We start from the raw sequence: 6,865 nt of genomic DNA, 5'->3' as shown, positions 1-6,865 counted from the left end.
CATCTGGCTTGACAGGCGTGACGATGGGGGTTTCCCACTTGGCGTGGTCAACCGGCTCCAAAACTCCTTGGGCGATCAGTTTGTCCAGTTGTTCGTCCACCTTAGCCTTGAGAGCAAAGGGAACCCGGCGTGGCTTTAGCTTGATGGGGGCGACTTGTGGATCAAGGCTAAAGGAGATGGGCGTACCTGTATATTGCCCCAAGGTGCCGTCAAAAACCTCGACAAAGTCTTTGACCAGACCCTCAGTCTCTGCGTTAGAGATGCAGTTGATGCCGGTGACTTCCAGGCCGAGGGCATCAAACCAGTCTAGCCCTAGGAGGCTTGGCCGCTGACCTTCGACCACCACCAACCGGAGCAGGCCCGAAAAATCCTTGAAGGCGATCCGGAACCGGCCAACGCCTACCACGGGAATGTCGTTTCCCTGGTAGTCTCTCAGGTGTACGCGGTGAGAGTCGAGTTGCCTTTTGGACACTCTGGGTACCAGTCTTTTGATGGTGCTCCATGACACGATGGACAGGGCAGACCCGGTGTCGATCTCCATGTCACATGGAGCTCCTTCAATGAGCACCGTGACGTTCAGCTTGCGTCGCGTAGGCGAGTCGGTTTGGCCAATCGTGGTTCCAGACGGGCAGCGGCAGTTGGTGAGAGCGAAACAACTTTCCTTGGCAGACTGGAGTGAAGACTTGGACTTGCGAGTCGATGAAGGGGGGGTGTCAGACGGAGCCGATCGGCAGACCTTAGTGATGTGGCCCCTTCTGGAACACTTCCTACAGATGGCGTCTCTGAATCGACACTTGGCACGGGAATGGTTGCCTCCGCAGCCGGCACATTCCGGTTGGCTCCTGGACTTCTGTTGGAACTTCCTGCGCTCCCGCTTTGTCTGGTGCACGTCATCGTCTTCACTGGAGGATGCCTCATCACTGCTGGCCTCTTCATGATGCACCGGAACTGGCTCCCTAGCAAGACGCGGGCTGCTGGACTTGCGGATCTCCTAGGCGGAGCGTTCAGCAGCTTCTGAGGCCACAGCCTCCTCAATGGCTTTCTGTAGCGTGAGGTCTGGCTTGGCGAGGAGACGCCGTTGCAGATGGATGTCCCGGACCCCGCAGACGATTCGATCCATCAGGGCATCGTCTAAGTCTCGGAACTCACAGTGCATTGCAGCCTGCCGCAGGGCGGTGGTGTAGTTGTTGATTGACTCCCCCTCTGCCTGGTTCCGGTGGTAGAACGCATGGCGGGCAGCAATCTTGGACGGCTTTGGTGCGTAGTGGTTACGGAGCTTCTCTTGGATCATGTCCCATGGTGTTGCCTGGACTGCTTCAGGCGCAACCAATGCTCGGGCCATCTCAAACACCTCAGGCCCACAGAGGCTGAGGAATAGGCCCCGCTTCCGATCCTTTGATACTGCTGTCAGCTCGTTGGCTTGGAGGTAGCAGTCGAACCGAGCGAGGTAGGAGTCCCATGATTCAGAGGCTGGCGCAAACGGCGGTAGAAGCACAAGTGAAGCCATGATTCCGATGCCGGCGTGAAGGGCGATGGATGGAACACAGTGCTCTTAGCCAGAACAGTCAGCTCTGAATTGGTTCTGTCCAGTGATTTCGCTCAGTGATTTCGCTCTGTGATTCAGCTCAGTGAATCAGCTCAGTTCAGAGGCTGGCCGCATCTGGCTGTGCTCTGATGTCCATCGATCCCATCCTCATCGCCAGTGTTAAGTTGTGGGTTGACATAGCAGACGACACAGCGATTTCTCCAAGTAGCTCTTTATTTCGTAAGCTGGAATAGAACTAACTGCAAACAGCTCAGCCGGCCTGCTTTTATAGGCAGCCGGCTGTCAACATTGTAGCAACAACAGCCCAGAGTTCCCGCCTAAAATAACTGACGTGGACCTGAGTGAAAACTACCGGTATCTACAGACCTGAGTGAAAACTATATACAGTATCCCCCTGCTGGCCCAGGGTGAAACTTCACTACATAACAGTTTGACCCAAGTACTGACAACAGAAGGATCTTTGGAATGGAGGGAGGTAGCAAAAGCATTTAAGCCATTTGGCCTTTATCATAAAAGGGAATTCATTTCAGCCATACTAGTGGAGAACTTGGTAAAGAGGCAAAACAGAAGCACCATTTTGAGTGTGCCTGCCTAGCCTTGCCCAGGTGCTTGCTGGTGATAGGCTTCCATTTGCTTCACAGTGGAAATCTGTCTTCTACCACTGCCTGGCCCTCAGGTCTTCTAACAACATCGAGAGGAACCAGCACAGAAAAACAAAAACAGCTTGACACCAAAACATTGTGCTGCTTAATGTTCTCTACCATCAAGATGTGTTCTTCATATTGCTATCTAACCATGGAAATTACCTTTTTATTATAAAGAGCATGAACTACATGCTCCTAACGAATTACAAAGCTTTTGGATGAAGTCCAAAAAAGTGCAATGAACTAAGGCTGCAATCCTATACACATTTACCTAGCAGTAATTGCCAGTGAACCCAATGGGACTTAAAAGATCAGGAGCATTTTAGCAGCTAGCTATACACACTCGGAATGTTATAATTAGTTCTGGGCATCACAATTTAAGATCTAAATTCAGAAGAATTGTTTAGATAAGAGGGGGAAAGGAATTAAGCAGGTGTAATATGAAGTCAATTTTCAAATATTTCATTTTTTGTCTACATTTCAAAGCCACTGTATGCAACAGCTGAGCATGCACAGCAGCAATGCAGGAATCACACAACAAGGGGGTCATCCTGTTGGCTGCAGGGGTCTCCTTCACTCAGAGGTGCCAACTTGAATAAAATATGGGGGGTAAGCCCCACCCTGCATAATTGATCACATGACACGGGGCATGCTCAGGTTGGGCATTCACCAGCTAAGGTCAGGGCCTTGGGCAGGGGGACAGAGCAGCCCTAAAACTAACAAATTACAGTATCCATTCAGTAATCTTTTTTGTTTGTTGGCTTCTTAGTAATTTCAGGCAATGCTGGGTACTTTCAGTGAATAGTCAGGCATAATGGTACAAGTTGAAGTCCAACAACATCTGAAAGGCACCACCTTGGACCTTCCTACTTTGGATTCTTGTTGATGTATGTTTTGCTGGCGAAGTCTGCAGCTTATACATATCCATCCCAAAGAAACATGCTTCTGTCTTGGTGTATTTTGAACATTATCCCAAGGGAAGGAAAAATGTAACACATTTTTAAGCTCAGGACTGATATTGGTATCTTATATTTCCAATCCATGTGAGTTAATGGCAGTTACTCTTGCTCTACCAGCTATCCCCAGAGAAAGCAATCAAACACAGCAGTTTAAACCCCCACTTTTTAAAGGAACCTTGCAACAGTAGCACGCATTCCTCCCCCAAAAATATACCCAGCTACTTGGAGAAGGTTCACCTCTCGATATTATCCTTCACTCTCACATTCTTTCTCTGGAGACAGGCAGTTCAATATTTTTAGAACTTCTGCATAGTATCATACTCTGGGGAATATTTCCCAGCTAGCTTCTTCCTGCCTACCAGCTCCAATAAGGGTAGGGGCTCTCTCTTTCATTTCAAACAAAAACTACATCTTGCTTGTGGAGAACAAAGGTTTTTCTGTAATGGCTAAACACTCTCAAGTGAACTATTGACTTGTTTTCTCTGAGGTCCTAAAAACAATCACAAACAGATCTCTCTCTCCCCCCCCCCCCCCAGTGGAAGCGATGGCAAGAAGCATATGGTTAAACTAACTAAAGAAAGAAAATGGGAAAAACAAACAGCAAAGAAGAAAAGTGAATCCGTAGTTGTGCATGCCATCACATTTATTGCTGCTAGCTATACAGTGCTCTTGTATTTTAATGTGAAGAAACCATGAAGCTTTTATGAGTCAATATAGGTGGAGGATTTGTAAATTAATGTCTAGTAATTGATCTGACCCTTTCATGCTTTCTGTATGTCATGTTCTGAACAGTTCAAGTTTATGGGCTTGGTAGAAAAGAAATTTCATTAGAGAATGGGGGTGCAAAAATGTCATTAAACATGTTTTTACTTAATATCATGAAAAAGAGTTGTGTTGCCTTTGCACAGATTAATCAAAGTAGTGCCCTTTTTGCTTTTATTCACTATGAAGAAATGACCTTTGATTTATAGTGTTGATTGGTGTTAAGCCCTATAAAACCTAAAAAGACTAGATATGCCTCACATAGTGATACACACTTTTCACTCAGACCTTGTTCTTAGGTTTTTTATAAGCCACTAGCTGACATCTTTCAAAAAACATGTTCTAAGGCAAGTTTCCCTTAGGTGATGTCACCAACACCTTTCATTACCTGGACTATGGAATTTGTCTAGTTCATAATGTTTAAAGATAGCAGTTATCTCTCAAGAATCTGGGCTGGGTTCCCCCCCCCCAAATAATAATCTATTTTGCTGTTTTTTTTAATTTAAAAAGTGTTGTAGTTTTGAACTGCACAGTTGCACACTTTATTTTTTATAAAACCACACAAATGTGCAATAGTTTTTTTATTTTAAAAAATATTTTGAAAAAGTGAAATTATTTTAAATATCTCCCTCTCCTTTTTACCAAACCTATTCAATTACTGACATCCAAAAATCTGGATTTCCTAGTGGAGTTTTGCTTCAGAAATAACAACAAACTGCAGTTAGTTGAAAGGGAAAGCAGCTCCTTCTAATCTTCTCCCCATGACTGCACCAGAGGAAGAGAGGAAAGGGAAGCATGCATAATAAGCATGGTTGAATATTATGTTGGAATTTACCTAATATCTCAAAATGATTCTGAGACAGTGTAGATGACTGCTTTGTTTAATCAGTACCCCTGAAATGAACTCACATGAAATGCTTTTGCAATTTCAATAAAATATATCTTCAGTGCTTCTCTGAGATTTCCACTATCATTGTTTTTGGATTAGTGTCCTGCTTCCTTCATTCCTATGGCATGATTAAAAACGGTGTGATAGAAATGGTTACGTGGGAATGTTCCCCTTTTAGTATATACAACCAAAAGCTATTTGAGTGCTTTTATTATTCCTCATTAACATATTCTCCATGGATATTTGATCATTTTTGAAACCCACATGACTAAGACATTTTCCTTCCACACATGGATCTGTCCTGTGTCTGGGAAGGACTTTTCCTCTATTTGTTTTCTTTTGTGGCTTCTCTCCATGCTTCCTTATTTATGTAAAATGTATTCCTCCTCCCAAAGCTTAAGAACAATTGAAATATTTTTCAAACAATGAAAGCAGTGGTTGCTAATTTTTCACTGTGGAAATATTGCACAGTGCCAGTTGATTTGTAATAAGCATAAAGGTAAGTGCATCATCTGATAGAACACCCTTTAAATCATTTGTAATTATGTATTGTTAGATACTTTTCCTACCTTCAAGCTAAGGTGAAAATCATTTCATATGAATTGTTCTGAGTTTCTGCTGCATGTACCACACAGGGTTCCCCAGCAGGGAAGATGATTATGGAGTCTTTTTAGCTTTTCTTCAGACATGCAGTAGCCAGTATTGATGGACCAGTTTAAAAGCCTCTTGGAAAAGAAACAACTATCCACTGAATGAGTTCATCTTGCAATAGCCAGTTACTAATTCCCGTTACAGAGCTCTCCACAATAACAAAACAAATATATGCCTTTGTGTTCTACATAAAAGCAAAGGAAAACTCCAGAATCTTCCTGCCCTATTTAGCCAAAAGCTAGACCTACCAGCAACAAAACTGATTACCTGCGGCTGAATGATTCAATGCTGGGAACAATATTTAGCTACATTTCTAACAGAGGAGATGCACAGAGAACCTTCCTTCAATAGCTGAGGAGCACTCAAAGTACAGTGGTACCTTGGTTCTCAAACTTAATCCATTCCAGAAGTCTGTTCCAAAACCAAAGCATTCCAAAACCAAGGCGTGCTTTCCCATAGAAAGTAATGCAAAATGGATTAATCCGTTCCAGACTTTTAAAAACAACCCCTAAAACAGCAATTTAACATAAAGTTTACTATATAACGAGACCATTGATCCATGAAATGAAAGCAATAATCAATGTACTGTACTATAAAATAGACAGTATTGTAGATTATAAAAAAATAAAATTAATTTTTTTCTTACCGGCACTGATGATAGTCATTGTTTGGATGGGGGGGTATTCATTTCCACAGTCACACAATCAATCAATCAATCAATCAATTGGCTGAACTGCGTTCCACAGTGTCACAAAATCAAATTAACTGAAAAAGCCTCGAAAACAAAAATGCAAAACAAATAGCAAAAACAAAAGCACCAAACTTAATCCATTCCAGAAGTCCGCTTGACTTTTGAAAGGTTCGAAAACCAAGGCACAGCTTCAAATTGGTGCATGTACCCAGAAACAATAGCCGACAGCCGCATCGGATGCTCAGCTTCCGAAAAACATTTGAAAATCAGAACACTTACTTCTAGGTTTTTGATGTTTGAGAACCTAGACGTTTGAGTACCAAGCCATTTGAGAACCAAGGTTCCACTGTATTCCCCATTTTATTCCTATGCAGTCAAGTCATCAACCTGGTGCCTTTTTTCTGTCACCATGCAAAGTGTGCTCCTAATTCCTCTTTCTTTTAGCTTGAACTTTCCCTGATCTGACTTCATATATGTAATCAGGCAAGGTGGGTTTGTTTACTCAAAACTGCATGGTCATGGTAAGGAAGTGTGGCCCCAACAACTGCCACCCTCTTTTGTGCCTGCTCACATGTGTCCTTCATATATAGTCATGCACGCAAGTATGAGTCAGTAACTTTATATTACAACACAATTGCTTTACTCAATAGCTACATAGATATATGGATGACATTTCTCAAGCCTTCTTCCTGGTATCACCAGTATTTTTTTTAGAGAGAGAGT

The sequence above is a fragment of the Podarcis erhardii genome (genome assembly GCF_964252035.2).
Source record: "Podarcis erhardii genome assembly, chromosome: 8".
NCBI lineage: Eukaryota > Metazoa > Chordata > Lepidosauria > Squamata > Lacertidae > Podarcis > Podarcis erhardii.
The sequence above is the reverse complement of the archived record's forward strand: the minus strand, read 5'-3'. Positions refer to the sequence as shown.